This window comes from Wasmannia auropunctata, unplaced genomic scaffold (genome assembly GCF_000956235.1).
Source record: "Wasmannia auropunctata unplaced genomic scaffold, wasmannia.A_1.0 LD336090.1, whole genome shotgun sequence".
NCBI lineage: Eukaryota > Metazoa > Arthropoda > Insecta > Hymenoptera > Formicidae > Wasmannia > Wasmannia auropunctata.
In genome coordinates this window covers 1,518,590-1,524,888 of record NW_012026800.1, presented here as the reverse complement: position 1 = coordinate 1,524,888, position 6,299 = coordinate 1,518,590, and the positions used below count along the sequence as shown (strand labels likewise).

Genomic DNA, 6,299 nt, shown 5'->3' with positions numbered 1-6,299 from the left:
TTTATTGGAATGTAAAAACTGATAAGCATTGCTATAAAACGTTTTGATATTCTAGCAATCATTTTGACTTTTGCACAAAATTATTTTGATTATTGAACAAAAATTATTTTCAAATCTGGATTCAGCAAAATTGTTCTTTCCGTGCAGAGATACTATAATTATCATTAATGGGCCTTATTATAGCGTGTGTTTCAATTTATAATACAATCTCCGTCTTTTAAACGATGACCTGAATTCATACGATCCAGTTTCGACGGGAGCGGTGGAAGAAAAAAAGATTCTTTCATCTACTCCTGCGATTTTTCTTCATCGGACAAGGGTGGGACGGGTCCCGTGCTTCTTTTCCACCTTTTCTCCTCGTCAACGTTTATCAACTGGGCTTCCTTGGAACGTGCTGAAGAATCCGCGCGGGCAATCAAGATAAGCCTGGTAGGAGGACTCGGCTAAAGACGTTGGTACCTACTTCGGTTTGTGGAAAGCGTCATTAGTAGTCTCCAGCCGTGCGAAATTAGGTAAATGATGCCACAGTGGATTTCGAGAATTAAATTACAATTGAACATAATGACATAATGAAATTCGTGTATCTAAATCCGATCTTTACGCGTATACGAAATATTGTAGAAGAAGACTAAAAGAATGGCGCATATCTCTAATTTTATCCGCTTATATTGTCATTTTTTAAATAATTTTTTTATTGTTGTGTGTTTAAAATTTGAATAGATAGCTCTTAAAGAATTTAAAGTTACGTTCGAAATTTGTACAGATAAACGATTGAGTAATGTGATCGTGTTTTCGGAAAGTATGAGAACATATATATACGTTTATGCTGCATTGCATATTTTAACAGTTATTTCAGAAAGTATGAGAACATATATATACGTTTATGCTGCATTGCATATTTTAACAGTTATTATATAGGTACAAAGGTTGATAGTGTAGTGGCAAAAAATAAAAAATGTGAAATAGCGCGCGCAAAGCGGGCGCCTGTGATGCTAGTATTTATAAAATATCGGTAATACGCACTTGTAAAACATGAATATATATATCAAATAGATTTCGAAAATTAATACATACATATGCTGTAAAATTGATTTTTGTGTTTACACATATAGTTTAACTTTCAAAGGTATATTATTTAATTTAATGTAATTTGGAAATGTACATTAAATTATTTTTATATTTTAATAATTAATTATGTACTTAAATATTGCAAAACATTTTCGCACTTGCATATTTTGCAAACGCTGGAATCATTACTTAGTAGGAATTTTTTGTTTTACGGTTTTTTAACATTTTTTTAAACGTTTATTTATTTTAAACTGTTTTTTTATTATAATTTAATTATTAATTGTTTTATATGTACATATCCACTCTTAAAAAGGTCGTGTTAAATCGTCGATAGTCGAATTATAAAATAAATAATACATAAATATTACATAAAATAATTTGTGCACAGATTAGAATTCAAGTATAATTTGGAGAGAGAGATTTTAGCATTAGGACTTACCAATATTTGAATTATTTAAATAATTTGAAGGTCTGAATTTGAATAAGTAAATAATAATTATTTCGAAAAATTTCAATATTTTAGTGTTCGGATAAGTTTAATTTACAACTTTAACGTATACATTTAGATTATAAATGTAATACGTTTGTATAAGTTATAAAAGACGTCTTTATAAGGTGATAAAGAATATAATGAATGATAAAGAAAATTCAAATACATCATGACTATTCGATTAGTTAATAATTTGAATTTAATAATTCAATTAGTATATTATATATTTGGCACAAAGTTAATGCTTCAGTAATAAAATTACTTTACATTATGTAACTCAAAGCGAGTAATTTATACTCATCAAGTGCGCGTGTTAGTTCTATTTATACATTCCAGTATTCAAATCAAGTTTTTGTTATTATTAATATTACATCCAATATGGTCTCCAGATTCTGTCACGACATGCATAAATCCTTTGTTGGCTTCTGTAATTGGAACCTTCTGTAATACGTATACGGAGTAATTAGAAAATCGAGAAAATATAGTACAATTATAAGAATTACAAGATCATATTATTACAATTAGGTATTGTTAAATTTGATTGTAGAATCAAAAGTGGGGCTGTTATTTATATATTTCTTAAAAAGAAACGTCGAAGCTCAATTGCTACTTTAATTCCATAATACTTGTGCAGTTACTCATGTATATAAGAATATCCATTAAATCACTGATTGTTCAGATCATATAGATAACACAGGATATTTATAAATTAACAGAAATTAATATAAAATAAATTAAATTAAATTTGAATAATCTAATTATATTAATGATACATACAATAGAGATTAAAACAAAAATTCATACAGAATTTATATTTTTGAATGTTAAGTATATTCAATAGTTTTATGTATTTTTACACATAATAAGATAAATTAATCACTTATTGTTAATTTAAAAAAGACATTAATATTTGTAATATTTATAACTGTTTATTTTCTTGCGGATTACCTTCAATATATTATCACGATGAAAACATATATAATTTTCCTTAGCTATGTAGCTATATAGCTATATATGTCGTTTACATTTATGTAAAATCCAAGTATTATTGCATGTCCTGAACATCTGTTTATATTATGTGAAGTGCTTAAATGTTCTTCTAAGGCGTCTATTTCGGAATATATTTTAGAATAAGTGCAATGTACGCAATTTGCACGATACTTTATCATGTCGAATGTGAAATGTGGCGACAGCCAAGTACTTGTAATTTTTTCTTGTATCGCAAGTAATACTTGTGAATGATATCTTTTCAGATGGCTTACTAACCCATATTTGTTATATGCACTAAAAAATAAACGGTCACAAGTTTTGCATTTTGCAGTATATAAGTCTACTTTTAAGAAATATTGCCATAACACATTGTTGTCGTTATTCCATCTTGACAAATCCTCTTCTCTAAAGATTTTATGATTACGGTACAAATGTGCTTTCAAATAGTTTAAATCGTGTGTACCGATATTAGTATCACAAGTATTGCACTTCATGGAAAAACGGTCTAATTTACTGAAATGCTTATACAACCAAGATTGTTGGTTATTTCTCTGCGCTGGCGCCATATCCGCAGTCCGCACACCGCACCATATCACGGAACGTGTGTTACTGAATGTACGAGAATTTAGCCGTTATGTTTACGTTCGAGATTGTTTTCCGAACGATCATTTGACCGACGCGTGCCGAACACGTCGCTTACACGGAAAGAACAATTTTGCTGGATCCAGATCAGAAAATAATTTTTGTCCAATAATCAAAATAATTTTGTTGAAAAGTCAAAATGATTGTGCTAGAAATGAATTGTGCTAGAATATCAAAACGTTTTGTAGCAATGCCTATCATTTTTAACTTTTCAACAAATTTTGATTATTAAATAAAAATTATTTTATTCAGCAAAATCTTTAAATCTTTCGACAAAATCGTTCTTTCCGTGTACCTATTGCGCAGGGGTACCGCGATCTGACAGACTAATGACTAAATTGCGAATTGTCACTTGCTAACCGCGATTTAAAACATCGAGTCAGAGCATTGCGAGTTAAGAAGCAGGATGCTCATCGGAGTTACGCCTGAATTTCAGTTAATATACGTTCGTACTTCCGATCCAAGGATCAGTGCGATATCGCAGTTCGCGGACTCGTGCGAAGTTTTGTATTTTCACTCTGAATACATTCTACGATATCTCCGGTTGTCATTCGCCTATTGGCATTTCCTGTAAATTAATTTCGGCCGTATGCGGGCCTTCGACTGAATATCGATTATATCAAGGAAAATATACAGAGAAAATTTGGAGAAGGTCAAAGAGAAGCATGAGACTATATTAAAATGTAAATAATACTGTAATATTGTTTGAATTTTGCTAACTGTTAAGTCATATAGTTTTATTTCTATAATTACCCGATATATATATATATCTCCGATATATATATATATATATATATATCTCTATATTTTCCTTGATATAATCGATATTCAGTCGAAGGCCTGCGTACGGCCGAAATTAATTTACAGGAAATGCCGGTAGGCGAATGACAACCGGAGATATTGTAGAATGGAACCAGAGATATCGTATTATAATATATATATATACCTATATATATATATATACATATATGTGTGTATGTAAGTATGTATGTATGTATGTATGTATCAATATATCGAGTATATCTATACATATAATCATGTCATGTACAATCGCATAGACATATTAAAAACTGAAATCTTTTTTTATTTTAAAATGAACCGAATTAAATCCGTTCTAATCTGCTTTAGTACGTTATGAGTAGTAGTACTAGTAAAAAATGGTAATCTTCTATTTCCCTTTTTTATTATTTGATTCACGAAAAAATTTCCAGATGGATTAATGGGAAAACAAATTTCGACATTATCGCCGTCCATTACGTAGGTAGATCAGTTTCATAGGAATGAGATTACGCCGCGCCGATGTGACGGGCGTCGGTTTACAGACGAGGTCGCTTTCCGTCGGTGTTTTCGCGAAGGGGGCAAAACGTAAATTCGCTTTCCGCCGCCGATCGATATTCAGCAGGGAAACTCAAATCAAATCTCGGATCCGCCTTAGAAACTGAGACTCCGCCAGTCTTATTTTTTGCTTGCTTCTTTCTTCTCTCTTTTTTTAGGAGAATTTGCATCCTCGAGTGTATCACGCTGATGAAATCCCGCAGCTGAAATAAAAGTCACTGTTGCGGGAATAAACGAGAGAAAAATGGCGAGAGAACTGCGGAATACGAAATCTGTCGGGTGGCTTGATGGCCCGAATATGTTGACTGATGAATGATACCGAGGATCGTCAAAAAACGTTTTGTCCACTGGAGAATTCGGGAGTATATTTTGAATCTTCCTCAAACGATATTTTGATAATCTATTCTAGCATAAAATTACGAAAGTTATTTTTTTTATTACAATATTAATCCTAATTTAATTATAATTAATGTAATTTTATAATCAATCTAATATATTTTTATTAAATGTGAAAGGAATCTGAACGCGGTTAAAAACAATAAAATGATTATATTACACATATATAAATAAGTTGCGAATGTGTGCAAATGAGATGATAAACAAAAATTTGTGCTGGCACAAAGTTATAATGTTACAGAATTTACTTAGCTATTTATTAGTTTTTTTTATTCACGCAAATGAAAATCTAATCATTATTCATGGAATACATGCGGCTGAATTTTAAATAGAAACATATTGCATCCGCGCGTAACGTATTTGTATTGAGATTCCCTCCGAAAATCGCCATCGCGGCACAGCGAAGCGTATCCAACGGAAAGGGAGGCAATAACGTATATACCGTTTGACTTCCACACACGCGACTAATTTCTTGATTAGCCGTTCCCGTAATTTATCGAGCGAGTCGCGCGCAATAGACGAAACCGTGTGATGCGCTCACAAAGCGGAAAATTAGTGTTTAACATGAAACGCGCCCGTTTCGAATATCCACTTTCACGATCAGTGTTTCGGCTTCGTCATTGCGCGAGTGTATTCTTGTGCGAACGACTCTATACCGGCTGCACCTGTCGATGCACCCGAAAATTAATTGCGCGCGACGACGCATTCGTTATGTCGGGGGTGGAGGGGAAACGCGACCTGATGATCGCTTCGTGATTGGGACAAAATTGGGGCAATATGATACAGTGATAACACGTTTTAGTGAAACATTCTAGAGGTGAGAAAAACAATAATTGCTGCAGTGCTTAATAAATATTGATAGTCACGGAATTATTTCGTTTGCAATTGCGCCGTAAAAATATTAACAAATAACGTTCGTTAATCGATAACAAATTGTTCGATTAAATGCAAAGAAATGCTCTTTAGGAGGAAAGTTTCTCGAATTTTGTCTTTGATGTAAAAATATTTTATTACCTTAATTATTAGAATTGTATCGTCTATACATACCTTATTATTGTCAAAGACAAATTCACATTGGATCGCGATAATCTCTATAAGGGTCGAACGACTCGATATTTGCGGATAATATACCGTGTTATTTAGCGCACGCCGGCGAAGTTGAGAAAACATAGCCGCGATTTTAAACCCCCTGACAACACGACTAATCCCATTACCGAGGCATACATGAAGGGGCACACGCACACCCCTCCTTCCCTCTCCCCCCGCCCCGCCCCTCAACCCGCACTCTCACATCCTCGCGTCCGCCTATTAAAAATCACGGTAACGTTATCTTAGCGGGGCCGAGAGGTCGTGAATAATACAATAACGCTTCTCTCTC

At 32.9% G+C, this 6,299-nt stretch overlaps 1 long non-coding RNA gene across 1 annotated transcript; it reads right to left on the bottom strand.

Moving 5' to 3' along the window:
* Window positions 1-1,585: 1,585 nt before the first annotated feature.
* Window positions 1,586-3,153, bottom strand: LOC105447859. Its single transcript, XR_974170.1, has 2 exons — window positions 2,507-3,153; window positions 1,586-1,999 (listed from the first exon to the last, which is right to left on the bottom strand). It is a non-coding gene; the product is annotated as an uncharacterized LOC105447859 (long non-coding RNA).
* Between the last annotated feature and the right edge of the window lie 3,146 nt (window positions 3,154-6,299).